This window comes from Lissotriton helveticus, chromosome 3_2 (genome assembly GCF_964261635.1).
Source record: "Lissotriton helveticus chromosome 3_2, aLisHel1.1, whole genome shotgun sequence".
In the NCBI taxonomy this organism is placed as follows: Eukaryota; Metazoa; Chordata; class Amphibia; order Caudata; family Salamandridae; genus Lissotriton; species Lissotriton helveticus.
Genome location: NC_136062.1, coordinates 241,573,975 through 241,591,896, shown reverse-complemented (window position 1 = coordinate 241,591,896; position 17,922 = coordinate 241,573,975). Strand labels below are relative to the sequence as shown.

Sequence of the window (17,922 nt, the reverse complement as noted above, 5' to 3'; positions counted from 1 at the left end):
ACTTCCTCAATGAGCTAAAACTTGTACAAGCTTGCAACCAACCCACTCACTCACAAGGAGCAACCTTAGACTGGATTATCTCAAGAAAGGATGAGACATCTATCCTTGCTATAGACCCTTGTGACTGGTCTGACCATCACATCATAACATTCACGATACCTACAATGACAAAGGGTAGGACCGTGCAACCACGCAAGCTCAAGAAACTGATCCGAGACACAAAGGAGGCTAACACTGAACTACTGGTTAAAAGGTGTGAGAGTGACCTGAAGCCTCCCAACAATAAGCAAAATGTCAATGAGCTGACGGATCACTACACAACCGCAATCGGTAATATCGTCAATGACACCATGCCCCAAAAACTGAAAAAGGTATCAGAGAAACCAAAAAATCCTTGGTTTAATGAATCATTGAATGAGGACCGGCGCAAACTGAGAATGGCCGAAAGGAGGTGGAGACAACATCCCTCCTCCCCTGAGCTGAAAACACTCAGAAAAACAAGAAAAGAATACAACAAAAAAATAATCAACTCCAAAAAAGAATTTATCAGAGATGAATTGGACAGTGCCATAAACAGACCACGAAAACTCTTTGAGATCTTAAAACAACAGTCAAATAAACTAGCCAAAACGGTTTTAGAGAATACAAAAACTCCCATAAGCTGCGAGGAATTCTCCTCTTTTTTCACGGAAAAATCTAAATTGCTTGAAGATGACCTCACAATTGCAGCAACTAACCTTAAAGCACTGCCTCCATCCAGTAACGAGTCCAATTTCTCACCAGAGAGCCTCCAAACTAAAAATAAGGCAAAATGGGACACATTTGAACTATACGACCAGGAAAAGATCGCCAGAACGCTGGCGGAACTTAGACCGAACAACCACTTTCAAGACCCATTACCAGGAAAGTGTGTAAGAGAAATCAGCCACACTCTAGTTCCGATCTGGACCGAGATAATAAACGCCTCACTTACACAAGGAATCCTCCCCGACTATCTCAAAACAGGGCAGGTGATGCCCATCCTCAAAAAACCGACAGCTGATGCTACAGACCCGAACAACTATCGACCAGTGACCAACATCCCTCTACTGGCTAAACTCATTGAGAAATGCGTGCAGGGCCAACTAAGTCAACACATCGCTAAATTTTCGTTACTGGATGATTGCCAATCAGGTTTCAGAACAGGGCACAGTACCGAAACTGCGATCTTGCACATAGTCAATGACGCCCTTCAAGCCCTAGACCGAAATCAATCTTGCCTACTGATCCTCCTAGACCTATCATCAGCATTTGATACGGTAAAGCACGAAGTGCTTATGACCAGACTACAAGACAGGATGGGTTTGTCTGGAAACGTGCTGAAATGGTTCAATTCTTTCTTACAGAACAGGACTCAGCGATTCCTAGTCAACCAAACAATCTCTTCCCCGAGCCCCAACGCAATAGGGGTCCCACAAGGCTCTACGCTATCCCCAGATCTATTCAATTTATATGTAGAACCTCTCACGGAGATCCTTCAAAAATCACAGGTATCCTATCATATGTATGCGGACGACACGCAATTATACATAAAGATCGCCTCCATTGAGGACATCGACTTAATGAACAAGACACTAAAGAGTGCTTTGCGATGGTTAACAATGAACCATCTGAAACTAAACGCCCAGAAAACTGAATTCCTGCTAATCTCACCGACAAGGAGCCAATCTGAAGTTATAGAGTGGACTAAATTGGTGACAGCGCTAAACTGCACCCCGACCCTAGTTAACTCTGCCAAATCACTAGGAATTACACTAGATAAGAACCTCGACATGAAAAACCATATTAACTCAATGGCCAAGAGCGCCCGCTTCCACCTGAATTACTTAAGGAAACTGAAACCCTTTATCACTGAGACAGACCTAAAACTGGCTATACAATCACTAGTCATCTCGAGGATCGAATACGGCTGCACCACATTAGCGGGCCTGCCAAAAACATCCACAGCACCACTAAAAGCCTGCCTCAACGCAGCGGCGAGACTCATTACGGGAACGAAGAAATTCGATCACATATCTCCTCACCTGAAAGCACTAAACTGGCTACCTTACGAGGCCAGAATTCAAATGAAGATGGCCTGTATTACACACAAAGCGGTTCACTACAACACACCCAGATACCTAGCCAAGAAACTTACGATCTCAGGAGGTAACAGAACAACTAGAAGCGCAGGAGATTTGCTACTACGACCAGCCTTTTTCCACAAGAAAAAGACCTACAACCGAGCATTCTCCGGAGCTGCCCCCAGAATCTGGAACTCACTCCCTCCAAACATCAGGAAGATTCAAAATACAGTAACATTCAAACGAGAACTGAAGAGCCACTTGATGAGTAAATACCCTACTTAGAGAAACCTAAGGATCACTGGAATGGATCAATTATGATAACTGAGGGCCGCCCTCTTCATGGAAAATTGGAAGATCATCATCGGACAATGAACTGATGCCGTGCGCAAGCCGAAGCCTGTCACATCACTGATACCTCATATATGTGTGAACTTTAACTATTTCTCACAGTCATACTTTATAACCTCTATCTCACTTGATTTATTGATCCATATATGTGGAACCTTAACTATCTATCACAATCATTATATATAACTCCTACCACACTTGATTTATTTATACTTATTTTCCCGGATAGGCACTGGAACGCCTTATAACCCTACCTCAACGGGCATGGTTTGTTACCATGACACAAACCAAGCCGTGCCCGCCATATAATGCTAATTGCACAGCCAATATGAATATATATATTTATTCTTGACCATACAGTATACTGCCTTCTACCTCACTATTCTCTAGTTGTTAGTATTGCTTTTATTATCTTTATATGTAATTGTTTCCTTGTTAAGCGCTCTGATACCCACGGGTCTTGTCCGCGCTATACAAAACACTATAAATAAATAAATAAAATAAATAAAATATCAATGCGCATGTGCATTGAGAGAAGCGAGACTATAGGGCTTTAAACAAAGTTTAACTAACTGCGGCGATTTGGTGCTGTGCCCGTGCGCTTTTAGGTCAATGCGCAAGCGCATTGACCTAAAATGCGCGTGCACATCACCAAATCGCCATCTGTTCCCAAAGCCACACTCCTCCCACACCTTTGAAGTGAAGCTTAGCTTCACTTCAATGGCCCCGGCTGCTTCACACCCTCATGCCGCTCTCCCCACTCCGCCCCCTCCCCTGCCCGCCGTGTGTCTCCCCTTCGGTGTCTTAAGTTGTTGTGTGCAATCTCAACAATGACCTGGACCTATTGTCTGTTTTAGTTATGTTTTTGTGGGTAACAAAGTTGCTGTTTCATAGATGAGTCTGTAAACATATAGTCTGTTCATTAGACCAGTTTTCATTCTTGTGAGAATCAGTACCGCTTCATATGCATCTCCAGTCTGGTTGCAAAGAGCACTGCCAGGAACCAATCATAGCAGCGTTAGTGTGATTTTAGTGCATCAAACTACTATAGCACTTTATTGCGTAAAAATGTTTATTTCTAAAGGTTTTTTTTGTTAACAGTTTTACATCCTAATATTGCACGTCATCTAATAACCCTCTTCACACTCTATTATGAATCCAGAGCAGGAGAGTCTGGCCTGGATTCCCTCTTGCCTTAACTTCTTTCCCTGCATGCCTCCTCTCTCTGGCTATAGCCTACTCTGTTTAACGTAATCATTTAATGTATTTATCCAAATTGCCAACGTGTAATTTCATGAGCCTCATCCTTGCCGCCTTTGAACCCCTATCCGTATGATCATTATTCTTGTTTGTCGCCCTGCCCTTTGCTTAGTCACTATACCTGTCTTCTGTTTCATGCTCCCCCTCTGCCCTTATTGTCCTGAGAGCAGTTTACTTGGCAGTGGAAGACGGTACTTGAAGGTAATCAGCAGAAGTCCTTCCCAAGCTGCCCTCGTGTCCTTGTCATTCCTCTCTCTACCTGTACTGGAGCTCGAAGCCATCTCCTCTGCGTTCGGCTCCGTTCTGATTACCTCTGAGTCCTCCACATCACCTGTTCTTTCACTTTCGCTTTCTCGTTATATGCCATATACATCTCCCCTCACCCTCACTCACCCTCACCCTCGCTCACCCTCACCTTCACTCACCCTCACCCCCACTCACCCTCAACCCCTCACACTCACCCTCAACCCCTCACCCTCACTCACCCTCACTCACCCTCACCCTCACTCACCCTCACCCTCACTCACCCTCAACCCCTCACCCTCACTCACCCTCATTCACCCTCCCCCTCACTCACCCTCACTCACCCTCACTCACCCTCAACCCCTCACCCTCACTCACCCTCAACCCCTCACCCTCACTCACCCTCACTCACCCTCCCTCACCCTCACCCTCACTCACCCTCACTCACCCTCACCCTCACCCTCACTCACCCTCACCCTCACTCACCCTCACCCTCACTCACCCTCACCCTCACTCACCCTCACTCACCCTCACCCTCACTCACCCTCACCCTCAACCCCTCACCCTCACTCACCCTCAACCCCTCACTCACCCTCACTCACCCTCACTCACCCTCAACCCCTCACCCTCACTCACCCTCAACCCCTCACCCTCACCCTCACTCACCCTCAACCCCTCACCCTCACTCTCACTCACCCTCACTCACCCTCAACCCCTCACCCTCACTCACCCTCACGCACCCTCAACCCCTCACCCTCACTCTCAACCCCTCACTCTCACTCACCCTCACCCTCACCCTCACCCTCACTCACCCTCAACCCCTCACCCTCACTCACCCTCAACCCCTCACCCTCACTCACCTCACCCTCACTCACCCTCAACCCCTCACCCTCAACCCCTCACCCTCACTCACCCTCAACCCCTCACCCTCACTCACCCTCAACCCCTCACCCTCACTCACCCTCACTCACCCTCACTCACCCTCACCCTCACTCACCCTCAACCCCTCACCCTCACTCACCCTCACTCACCCTCACTCACCCTCACTCACCCTCACCCTCACTCACCCTCACTCACCCTCGCTCACCTTCACCTTCACTCACCCTCACCCTCACTCACCCTCAACCCCTCACCCTCACTCACCCTCACCCACCCTCAACCCCTCACCCTCACTCACCCTCACTCACCCTCACCCTCACCCCCTCACCCTCACTCACCCTCATTCACCCTCACCCTCACTCACCCTCACCCTCACTCACCCTCAACCCCTCACCCTCACTCACCCTCAACCCCTCACCCTCACTCACCCTCACTCACCCTCACTCACCCTCACTCACCCTCACTCACCCTCACCCTCACTCACCCTCACCCTCACTCACCCTCACTCACCCTAACTCACCCTCCCCCGCACTCACCCTCACTCACCCTCACTCACCCTCACCCTCACTCACCCTCACCCTCACTCACCCTCAACCCCTCACCCTCACTCACCCTCAACCCCTCACCCTCCCTCACCCACCCTCACCCTCACTCACCCTCAACCCCTCACCCTCACTCACCCTCAACCCCTCACCCTCACTCACCCTCAACCCCTCACCCTCAACCCCTCACTCACCCTCACTCTCACTCACCCTCACTCACCCTCAACCCCTCACCCTCACCCTCACTCACCCTCACTCACCCTCAACCCCTCACCCTCACTCACCCTCACCCTCAACCCCTCACCCTCACTCACCCCCTCACTCACCCTCAACCCCTCACCCTCACTCACCCCCTCACTCACCCTCAACCCCTCACCCTCACTCACCCTCAACCCCTCACCCTCACTCACCCTCACTCACCCTCAACCCCTCACCCTCAACCCCTCACCCTCACTCACCCTCACCCTCACTCACCCTCAACCCCTCACCCTCACTCACCCTCACTCACCCTCAACCCCTCACCCTCACTCACCCTCACCCTCACTCACCCTCACCCTCACTCACCCTCACTCACCCTCACCCTCACTCACCCTCACTCACCCTCACTCACCCTCACCCTCACTCACCCTCAACCCCTCACCCTCACTCACCCTCACCCTCACTCACCCTCGCTCACCCTCACCTTCACTCACCCTCACCCTCACTCACCCTGAACCCCTCACCCTCACTCACTCTCACTCACCCTGAACCCCTCACCCTCACTCACCCTCACTCACCCTCACTCACCCTCAACCCCTCACCCTCACTCACCCTCACCCTCCCTCACCCTCACTCACCCTCAACCCCTCACCCTCACTCACCCTCAACCCCTCACCCTCACTCACCCTCACTCACCCTCACCCTCACTCACCCTCATCCACCCTCACCCTCACTCACCCTCACTCACCCTCACCCTCACTCACCCTCACTCACCCTCACCCTCACTCACCCTCACCCTCACTCACCCTCACTCACCCTCACCCTCACTCACCCTCAACCCCTCACCCTCACTCACCCTCACTCACCCTCAACCCCTCACCCTCACTCACCCTCACCCACCCTCACCCTCACCCTCACTCACCCTCAACCCCTCACCCTCAACCCCTCACCCTCACCCTCACTCACCCTCAACCCCTCACCCTCAACCCCTCACTCACCCTCACTCTCACTCACCCTCACTCACCCTCAACCCCTCACCCTCACTCACCCTCACCCTCACTCACCCTCACCCTCACTCACCCTCAACCCCTCACCCTCACTCACCCTCAACCCCTCACCCTCACTCACCCTCACCCTCACTCACCCTCAACCCCTCACCCCCACTCACCCTCAACCCCTCACCCTCACCCTCACTCACCCTCAACCCCTCACCCTCACTCACCCTCACCCTCACTCACCCTCAACCCCTCACCCTCACTCACCCTCAACCCCTCACTCACCCTCACCCTCACTCACCCTCACCCTCACTCACCCTCAACCCCTCACTCACCCTCACTCACCCTCACCCTCACTCACCCTCACTCACCCTCACCCTCACTCACCCTCACTCACCCTCACCCTCACTCACCCTCACCCTCACTCACCCTCACTCACCCTCACCCTCACTCACCCTCAACCCCTCACCCTCACTCACCCTCACCCTCACCCTCACTCACCCTCAACCCCTCACCCTCACTCACCCTCAACCCCTCACCCTCACCCTCACTCACCCTCAACCCCTCACCCTCAACCCCTCACCCTCAACCCCACACTCACCCTCACTCACCCTCAACCCCTCACCCTCACCCTCACTCACCCTCACCCTCACTCACCCTCAACCCCTCACCCTCACTCACCCTCAACCCCTCACCCTCACTCACCCTCAACCCCTCACCCTCACTCACCCTCAACCTCTCACCCTCACCCACCCTCACCCTCACCCTCCCTCACCCCCTCACCCTCAACCCCTCACCCTCACTCACCCTCACCCTCACTCACCCTCAACCCCTCACCCTCACTCACCCTCAACCCCTCACCCTCACTCACCCTCAACCCCTCACCCTCACCCCCTCACCCTCACCCTCACTCACCCTCACAACACATATTGTGTTACAATAGGTGTCACATTTGCGAAGGATAAAACTATTGGCATTGTAAATAACAAAGCTATTAATTTCGCTATTTTCAAAACAAGCACATAAATAAAAAATGTGTCCTTTACAATACCAATAGCTCAAACTTTCCTAATGCGAGACCTATTGCATTGCTGTGCTTCTCTCCCCTGCTGACTCTCCTGCTCTCTAGAGATGTGGCCTAACGACCAGAGCTGCCATCTAAGTCACGTAAATACAAAACATGTTGCATTCCAAATGCTATAGGTGTCACATTCGCGAAAGTTATAACTATTGGCATTGTAAATGACAAAGCCATCAATTTAGCAATTTTAAAAACCAATAAATAAATAAAATATGTCATTTACAAGACCAATAACTCCAACTTTTCTAATGCGAGACCTATTGCATTTCCAATGCTTGTTTATTCCTGGTGCTACATTGCTCCCTCCAGGGGTATGAGTATACCCCTGGAAGAGAACTAGGATTACAGGTAAGTAACTTATCCTTCTCTTCCAGGGGATACTCATCAATAGTCATAAGCAGTGAATAGAATAGCAAGCCCATACCCCACACTTCGTGGAGGAGCAATGTAGCACCAGGAATAAAAGAATAATCATAATACAGTTGCTACAAACAATTAACCAAATAGATTTCTCAGAGATGCTTGACCCACTTGAGCATCTGCCTGAGCGTCTGAATCCAAGCAGTAATGGCGAGAAAAAGTATGAACAGACCGTCGTGTACCTGCTTTGCAAATCTCTGCTATGGGAATGTTTCTGAGGAGGGCTGTTGTAGAGGCCTTTCCCCTTGTTGAATGCGCTTTGGGCCTACCCTGAAGAGATTTATTAGCTAACTGATAGGCCAAGGAAATACAGGAGACTATCTATCTTGAGATGGACCGCTTAGAAGATGCTAAGCCAGTATTAATGAGACCATAATTCACAAATAACCGGTCTGTCTTTCTAACATCTTTAGTTTTGTCCAAATAAAACTTTAACACTCTCTTAAGGTCTAAGGAGTGTAAGACCCTTTCAGGGGGAGTAGAAGGATTAGGGAAGAAAGTGGGTAAAGTGATTCTCTGATTGATGTGGAAATCTGAGACCACCTTCGGCAGAAAACTAGGATGAGTTCTAAGGACTACCCTATTTGAATGAAACACCATGTAAGGTTCCTTACAGCACAAAACTTGCAATTCACTTACTCTACGAGCGGACGTAATTGCCTCCAAGAAGGCCACTTTCCAAGACAAATGTTGTAAGGAAGATTTGTGTATTGGTTCAAAGGGTGCTTCCAACAGCTTGGTAAGGACCACATTGAGCTCCCACAGAGGAGAAGGAGCTCGTACTGGTGGAAACACCTTTTTTAATCCTTCCAGAAAGTCTTTCACTACTGGCATCTTAAAAAAGGAACCCTGCGTAGGTGACTTTCTGTACGCTGTGATCGCTGCTAAGTGTACCTTAATAGAGGAGAACTGCAGACCGACTTAGCCAGATATAACAGATACGGCAGATTGACCTGTTCCTGCTCTCTAATCGGGTCATATCCATTATTCAAACACCGTATGTAGAAACGCTTCCTTTTAAAAGCGTAGGAAGCTCTAGTAGAAGGTCTCTTACCTTCCTTGAGGATGTCCATACAGTCAGCTGGCAAGTCTAAATGCCCATATTGCAAGACTTCAGGAGCCATGCTGTCAGCCTGAGCAAAGGAAGGCTGGGATGAAACACTGGCTCTTGGACAGCAGGCCCGGACGGCAAGGCAACCTCCGGTGTGGAATTTCAGAGAGTTGAAGAAGGTCCGGGTACCACCACTGGCGTGGCCACTCCGGAGCGATCAGTATCATCCCGGAGTTGGTCTTGTAGAATTTGGTGATCACAGCTGGAATGAGAGGTAGTGGGGGAAAGGCGTAAAGCAAGCACTGAGACCAGCTTATCAACAGCGCATTCCCACTTGAACCTGGTTGGTGAAACTTGGATGTGTAGACTGGCATTTGGCGTTTGTTGCGTCTATGTCTGGAAAACCCCATCTTTGAAAAATGTCCTGAGCAACTTCGTTGTTGAGCACCCAGTTGTGTGCTTCTACAAATCCCTGCTTAAAAAGTCCGCCTGGATGTTTTGGACACCCGGAACGTGGACTGCCTTGATGGTTAGATGTCTCACCAGCAACCACCTCCAAATTGTTTGTGCCTCCTGGGACCGAATTCTGTACCTGGTGCCTCCCTGCTTGTTCAGATAAAACATTGCTGTTGTGTTGTCTGTCTGAATTAAAAGGGAGTTGGATCTCAGAGACGGAAAGAAGGATTTGAGAGCCAGCTGAACAACCCTCAGTTCCAGGAAGTTGATATGGTAACCGTTCTCTGTGTCCGACCACAGACCTTGCACCTGAAGTTGATCCATATGAGCACCCCAACCCTGAAGGGAGGTGTCCGTAACAATAGTTTGTGTTGGAGTCTCTTGGTGAAAGGGAACATCTTTCAGCAGATGTGATCTCTTTGTCCACCACCTGATGGAGTCCGTGGCAGACTGGGGAAGAGTAATCCGATCCTCCCAACTCCCTGAAGCCTGTGCCGACTGGTCCTCCAGAGCCTGCTGAAGGGGACGCATGTGCAACCGGGCATTGGGGACGATGAAGATGCACGAGGCCATGGACACCAGGAGAGAGGACACTTGTCTGACCGAAGGGTGGAGAGACTGCAGGAGTTCTTGAGATGTCTTCCTGATAGATGCAAATCCTTCCTCCGAAGGACACAAGCTTCCTTCCACGGTGTCCAGAGACGATCCTAGGTAGTGAATGTTCTGAGTAGGGTTGAGAATTGATTTTTTGAAATTGACTCGTAGACCGAGTGTGCTCCGAATGTGGAGGCTGTAGGACAGATGCGACTGAAGTAGAGATGAAGTGGAACTCTTCAGAAGCCAGTTGTCGAGGTACGGGTAAATGAAAATTCCTCGTTTGCGAAGAAAAGCAGCCACCACTGCCATGCACTTTGAAAAAGTTCTTGGGGCTGACATGAGTCCGAATGGCAGAACTCAAAACTGATAATGGCGCTGAGCCACCTGGACACGGAGAAACTTTTGATGCTTCCTGGACACTGGAATGTGGAATTAGACGTCCTGCAAATCTATGGAGCACATCCAGTCTCCTTGATATAAATGAGGGAAGATCTTGTGTAGAGCAAGCATCCAAAACCTTTTTTAAAAAATATATTTGTTTAAGATGCGAAGATCCAGAATAGGCCTGTACTCCACAGAAGGACCTCTTTTTTGGACCAGAAAATAGCGAGAGTATACCCCCTGGGGCCTCTGATGAACTGGGACATGTTCTATGGCTTTTTTCAGCAGAAGACTGCTTACCTCTTCTTGTAGGATGGGATGACACGAGCAGGGAACACCCCTCGGAGGAATCAAAGGTGGTGGGTTCTTGAATCGCAGTAGATAACCATTCTTGACAATATTTAACACCCATTTGTCGTTTGTTATATTGTTCCACTCCTCCAGAAAACCAGCTACACTTCCTCCTACCGGAGTGGACAACACGTTTAGAGTGAATGAATGATGATTACGTATTTGTACCGCGCATGGCTACCCGAAGGCATCCCAGCGCTGAGACAACGCTCACTCAACAGGATCAAACAAACAGGAGGGTTTTCAGTGACTTCCTGAAACTAAGATGGTTACTTTCCATTCTAAGATAGAGTGGAAGATTGTTCCAGAGTCTGGAAGCCTGAAGGGAGAAGCGTCTGCCCCCCATACGCACTTTCCTAGTTTTTGGAATTGCGAGGAGATTCTTATTAGAGGATCTTAGTTCCCGCTTCGGGAGGTAGGGACAGAATAGTGACTGTATGAGTAAAGGGGCTTTTTTGTGGATTACTTTATGGACCGTAACCAGGGTTTTAAATTCAATTCTCTGCTGCACTGGAAGCCAGTGCAGTTGACGGAGTGCAGGTTTGGCTGATGTCCTTCGCGGTATGTTCAGAAGCGTGCGTGCTGCACAATTCTGAACAGTCTGCAGTAGAGGAAGTATCCCCTCATTGCTTGGCTGGCTGCTTTGAGGTAGAGGTAGAGGTCTGCTGTCTATTGTTGCCTCTTCCTCTTCCTGGTCGTCTTTGCTGAAAATGAGACCTTTGACGTTGCTGGTGACCCTGTGACGAACATTGTGATGATTGACCCTTTTGTTGGAACTGGTGTCTATCATTGGAGCGAAAACGCCTACAAAAGTCTTTCTTTTTCTCCAGTCCTACAGCTTTTACTGTGCCCAGTTCTGCCTTCATTTTGGCCATCTCTTCTTCCGCATGAGGACCAAAGAGGGAATACCCATTAACCGATAAGTTAGTGATCTTCCGTTGTACCTCAGGCTTAAGGCCAGTTAACCGCAGCCATGCAGAACGCCTTGAGCAGGTCCCATGAGCATATCCGTGAGCCGCTAAATCAGCAGAATCCGCTGAGGTGCTAATCACTTGGTTAGCAGCAAGACCTCCCTCTTGCAAGATTTCCTAAAAGTCTTGCTGATCGTCTTTATGAAGCTTATCTGCAAAACGACCCAGAGCGTCCTATAGTGATCTGTCGTATCTCCCCAGCAGAGCGGACGCACTGGGGACTTTCAGGAAAGAAGCTGATGTGTTGCAAATCTTCCTGCCCATGGAATCCATTACGTTGCTGTCTCTATCTGGAGGTGCTGAGGAGGAAGACCTAGATGACTGAGTCTTCCTAGCCGCTGCCACAATGATTGAATTTGGAGGCGGGTCAGCGTGAAGAAATAATGGATCCTGAGCAGGGGCCTTATATTTCTTAGCTATTCGTAAGGGTACAAAACCCACCGTTGCAGGTGTTAAAAATGTCTGAGTGGCAAGATCAATATTGCCAGGAACAAGAGGAAGCAGCGGTCTGTCTGAAGAACGATGATGCAGGGTTTAAAAGATCACAAAGGAAGACACTGTAGGAACCGACATAGATAAGTTTAACTTACTTGCTCCTCGACATAATACCTCATTGAAGGTGGGGAGATCGTCGATTGGCGAAACTCTTGATGGAGGCGTAGAGGTGTATGTAGGAGAGTAATCTCTCCTGGAGGTCTTAATAGAAGAAGTAGACCAGGTAGGAGACCTTTGAGGCCTCCTTTTCGGTGAAGAATGAAAAGAACGAGATCTATCCCTTGAACGCACATGACGGAATCGCGGAGAGCTCGATCTGTGCGGGGTTCTTCTATTGGAAGACACCACTGTAAAAGACCTTGATCTTCGTGGAGATCTCTGAGGGGTCTGTACTGGAGATCTTGACAGGCGGGAAGGAGAGTAGGTACGGGAGTAGTCCGACCCAGGGCTGCTGACGGCCCTAGTCTTCGTCCACTGAGGTTCTTCACCGACTACCGGAGAGCCCTCCGGTGAAACTTGGACAATATGCAGTCCCGGCGATGAAGATCTTGAAGGAGAGTGAGATGTACCGGTAACCTCCTCCGAGGCTCCAGCAGGTTGTTTGTCCCTCGACGTCGAAGACCTCGATGTGGACAAATGCCTCTCCCTCGACGTCGACCCATGGCGATGTCCTATAGGAGTCAAAGACCTCACTGTTCTCGACAGAGAGCCCACCTCCTTCAAAGGGGACCTCGACGGCGACCGGGCATGATGTTGTGATGATTTTGACGTTGACCCCCTTCGATGTCGTGGTGATCTCGACGTCAAGTGTTAAACTGCTCTCAACATCGACTGGTCTTCAAGTCTCTTCGACGTCGGCAAAGTTCTCGACGCCGACCTACGGTGGGGTGACAGAGAGTGTCTCGACGTCGAGTGTTGCACTGCTCTTGACGTAGACTGGTCTTCAGGTCTCTTTGACGTTGCCAAACGTCTCGACGTTGACCTACGGTGAGGTGACAGAGAGTGTCTCGACATCGATGAATATCTAGACGTTGATGTGTGCTTCGTCAATATACCCGCATCTTGATCATACCTTGAGCCCAAGGTAGTACGCTTCGACGTCGAGGCCCTTCTCGACGACTGAGACTCACGCCGACTCGACGTCGGAGACTGTGTAGGCCTCTTCTTCAACGGTGGCAACGACGTCGATGGTGAACAATCAGGAATCTGCCTTTTTATAGATGTTGAAGAGGCAGTCTGCTGTCGATGTCGATGTTCTTGATGAGAGGAGGGCTCTTGACTCCCAAGGCCACTTTCCAGACGGGACGTTCTTCCCTCCAACACTGCCTGCAGGCGAATCCTCTCTCTATCATGGAGAGTTCTTGAGGAAAACTTCTTACAGTGGTAACAAGTGTCTACCTTATGGGTAGACACCATGCGATACACACAGAGTGTGGATCCGACATAGCCATCTTTTTTCCACAGGATGGACATTTTCTGAGAGAGCTGGCATTTTGACAGAAAAAGATGAAAAATTTCTGTCAGAAAAGGAAGATAAAACTTCTACCAGCGCAGGGAAATTGCCAAACAGCAAGAAAAATAACAATTTCTGACTAACATGTCAAAAAACTGTTGAGCTCAAGCTCCAGGATCCTTACAGAAGGAGCCGGAAAAAAGAACTGACCTAACTGTCGCCTGTGGTGCATGCTGGAAGGAGAGTGCTCTCTGAGGTTCCTAAAGGCAAAGTGCCTAGGTTCTTGTAAATCTTAAAGGCAAGGTGCCAGTTGTCTTTTCTGTCTTAGGACAGTTATTCATATGCAGCCTATGGGCCAAACTGCCTGCAATTACTTGTTTTTTCCTTGTTCTGGAAAATAAAAGATTCTTGTATGAAGCTATTTGGGTGTATGGTCTCTAAGTGATTTTTTACTATACAAGTATTGCTTAATTGTTTTCTGGCTGTTTGTCCCTTTTTTAGTTTGAATTCTTTGATGGGGCTGCATAGTTACATATATGTAGGTTTTCATATATATATATATATATATGTATATATATATATATATATATATATATATCAGAACTGGAAAGTGTGCTGTGCCTATAGTGTTCGGCCATCTAGTGTCATACTTTTTCCACTCAGTTAGCTATAGGTACAGATTTGTATTATACATTCTAATAATGTGCTCCACGGCAAATGTTCCACTTTTTTGTCAGACTCCGTGCTTACTACCTACTCACTTGTACCACTTCAGTCTGTTATTGCCTGTTGTCCGGATGCAGATTTTGGTAAGATGTCTTCTTGTGCCATGCTATACTGAACTCCAGTTCCCTCCTGTCCTCTCTTATAGTTTCTCTGCATTACTCTTTCCAATAAATTGTTCTTCTGTTCTAGTGAAGGCCTCTTTATTCTCTAGCCTTTAAGTATTTATATGTTATCCAGTATTGAATTTTTAATAGATTTACATGCTTAAATATTGAATTTTCCTCATCGGCAAAGTGGTAGTCCCACAGTAATTATTGTATGCAGCATAGATTAAACAAGTGCCACTCTAAACTATTTTTCATCATTTTATTAATGACCAAACTTCAGCCAAACAGATAGCTACTTCTGAAGCACTTGTCCCATTAAAGTCCACCATTCCTCAGGTTTGTAGCCACATGTCGTTTGTAGGAAGTCTTCTGAGGTCTGCTCAGTTTTTCTGCTTTACAATTGATTTTGGCCAACTGTGACCTTTATTTGAATATATCCTCAGATTACGACCTGCTGGGAGTAAATTGTGAGAGGAAAATGTCAGAGTCTTCAAAAAAATATATTTTTAGACTTTGTGGAACTTTTGGTAAACTCAGATTACAATCTGAAGACCTCCACATGGAGTGTCTTTATTGTCTTTACTCTCCTCATGTGCCCAAGGATTGTACTATCTGTTGCACCCCTCCTGCAAAGACTCTTAAGGACAGGAAGGCCAGGATTCTACTTTGGCCTAAGAAGAAAAAGTCAAAGGGAAATCCATTATCAGGAGACGAAAGTAAGTGAACATATTCAACTCACAAGAAAGCTCATAAAAGAAAGCATTCAGGAGAAAGAGAGCCCTCTCAGGAACCCCCTAAAAATATCCATTAGGGTCATGGAAAAAGACTGACGGATAAGACTCCTGAATCAGGGAAAGGAACTGCAAAATGAATTACTTTGATTGGGGAGAACATGGCTGCCAGCTGAGAGTGCTGGTTGGGAGCTCTCAGCTCTCTAGGCAGTGTGTGCCATGATACCACTGTGTTCCCCCTTTGAAATATAAACTTACAGACGAGGTTTTCCCTGTTTCCACACTCATTTTCATGGTGGAGCTAGTGGAGGAGAGGGTCTATGCTGAGCGTCAAAGGGAGCCACTCGGCAGCCGACGTAGTGACCCTGGTTGCTAATCTCAATATGTTTTTCTGACTAGTCTGACTGGAATTCTGCTAATCAGGACATCAGTCTCTGTGCTTCTTCCCTAAATTGGACATGGTGAGTACTGAGGTATTTTTTTATTTTTTTTATTTTCTTTAGTGGGGGCCAATGTCCGTGTTATTCCATCTTTGAAAAACGCCTGGGTCCTGGGCAAAAGTGCGGGGGAATTGCGGGTCCATGTCACTTAGCCTCACAAGCATGGATTTATTCTTCTATTTCTCCATCTCTGCTCCCATGCTCGTTCCAGTATTCTGACAATGAGCGGGTGGGGTTCGAATTGTTTGTAACCCCTGCCTAGTCGCTTAAAAACGATTTAGCACCGAGGGGAGAGCCTTGTTTTCTCCCCCGTGTTTTTTCTAGAAACCTTTTTGATATTTCGGTGAAACCAGGCATCTGCTAAATATGGTCTTCCATCTAGACTGCCATCTGCCTAGTTTCTTACCGTCGGCTCTGTTTTTACTTTTTACAGGAGCTGATTGACTGATAAACAGCCTCTTTTGGCGTTTCCGAATAAGCGTTCCCTCTTCTAACACAACCAGGTAAATTATTAGCTGGGCTTAGCGGACGACAGATCGTTGTATTCAAATCTTCCCGAAGCATATAAACACTTTGCTCTCTTCATTGAAAACTTTTTAGATCCCTGTAGAGAATGGGTGGGCGTTCCCTTTTGGGAATGTGGGCCTTTAAGGCTCTTGAAACTGGGATAATGTATATATAATCTTTTTTATAAAAATAAGCCCACTCTGTGCTCACCCCCTGAAACCCTTATTTACCCTGCTTCTCTTTATGTTTCTAGGAACGCTAACTCTCGCGATGTGGGCTAATTTGGATGTCCTGACTCTGTTTATAAATTACTTTCAGACTCTGCAGTATCGGATCTGAGTCCTTTGAGGGTTCGAGTGGATGGTTGCAGCTACGATTATAGAGTGGGTGTGCATCCCTTGTTGAATAACCGCCCTTGAGCCGTTTTTTCTTGCGTGATTGTTCTGGTAAGTATATCCCAGGCAGCGAATTCCTTCAGATTATCTAAAACGAATTTCATACCTTGGCCTCTTAAGCATGAACTTTGATCTCTGAGTACTAGGCGCGTGTTCCATGTCCCCTCTGCAGAATACCTACCCGAAAACTCTCGGGGTTTGCCGCTACACTACCGTAACGACTAAAGGCGCGTGGAACGTCGCTATTGAAATCCCGTCAGGAGACCTTGAAAGTTCAAATCGCTTGTTCTAGTAGGTATTGACTATATTCTACACTTTGGAATCCTTAGAATCTTGTGGGGAGAGACCATCATTGATGGAACTAACGGACTCCCTTGAGTTTTTTCCACCTGTAACACTTGTTGTTGTGAAGTTTGTGATATATTAAGTTGCAACCTTTTAGCGCCTTTTTCAACTGGTGGCAAAGAGGTTAGTATAAATGTTGGTGTATATTTATCTTTATGTGGTCCTGTGGGTTCCCTTCTTGTTTTCTCTGATCTTATAGCATTGATCTATTATGTAGTGTTTTAGCTCACTGTACTAACCAGAATGTTGGCATTATTGTGATGTCACTCTGATAAATACCTATCACTTAATAATTGTCTTGTGATTTGTCTGTGAACAACTGTCTAGAAGAATTGTGTGTATCTTAAAACAAATATGTTTTTACTTATTTCAGATTGTATGCTGTTCTTTCATCCCCCTCCCCTACTCTGTGTGCCCTGATGAAGGTGTGGCCCTAGACCTGGCATCGCACCGAAACGCGTGTTGGCGTTTTGAGTCTGTCCTGTTATTTTGTCATCTAGTCTCCTATCCTGTGCTTGGAGACTTTCCAGGACACAATACATGTACAACATCTGGTTACTGAAGTATGATGTGTAATGGATGATTGAAGAATGGATAAGTATGATAGAATTTATTGAGTCTCGGAATGCTTCAAGAATGTGTGTGTTTGTGGAGAAGTTTGATTGAAGATATGTAGGGTTGTGTGGGATGTTTTTGAAATATTTTTGTGCATATTATCATTGTTATGTTGGTTGTTTTGAAAAAAATTATATATTTATACTGAAGAAAATAAATAAAATATTAATATTTTTCTATAATGTTTTGACTCGGACTATGGTTGTTCTGTTTCTGGTTACAGTGAGCTC

At 47.6% G+C, this 17,922-nt stretch overlaps 1 protein-coding gene and 1 long non-coding RNA gene across 4 annotated transcripts in view; both read left to right on the top strand.

The window, feature by feature from the left end:
- PPCDC (phosphopantothenoylcysteine decarboxylase) overlaps positions 1–17,922 on the top strand; it is a 1,035,307-nt gene that overhangs the window by 761,646 nt on the left and 255,739 nt on the right. The window lies entirely within an intron of this gene.
- LOC144826276 (uncharacterized) lies at positions 16,107–17,874 on the top strand. Of its 3 annotated transcripts, none has more exons than XR_013609755.1 (3): positions 16,107–16,333; positions 16,656–16,783; positions 16,905–17,874. It is a non-coding gene; the product is annotated as an uncharacterized LOC144826276 (long non-coding RNA). The 3 variants fall into 3 exon arrangements; XR_013609756.1 differs by having other exon boundaries at positions 16,656–17,023; positions 17,451–17,874; XR_013609754.1 differs by having other exon boundaries at positions 16,656–17,874.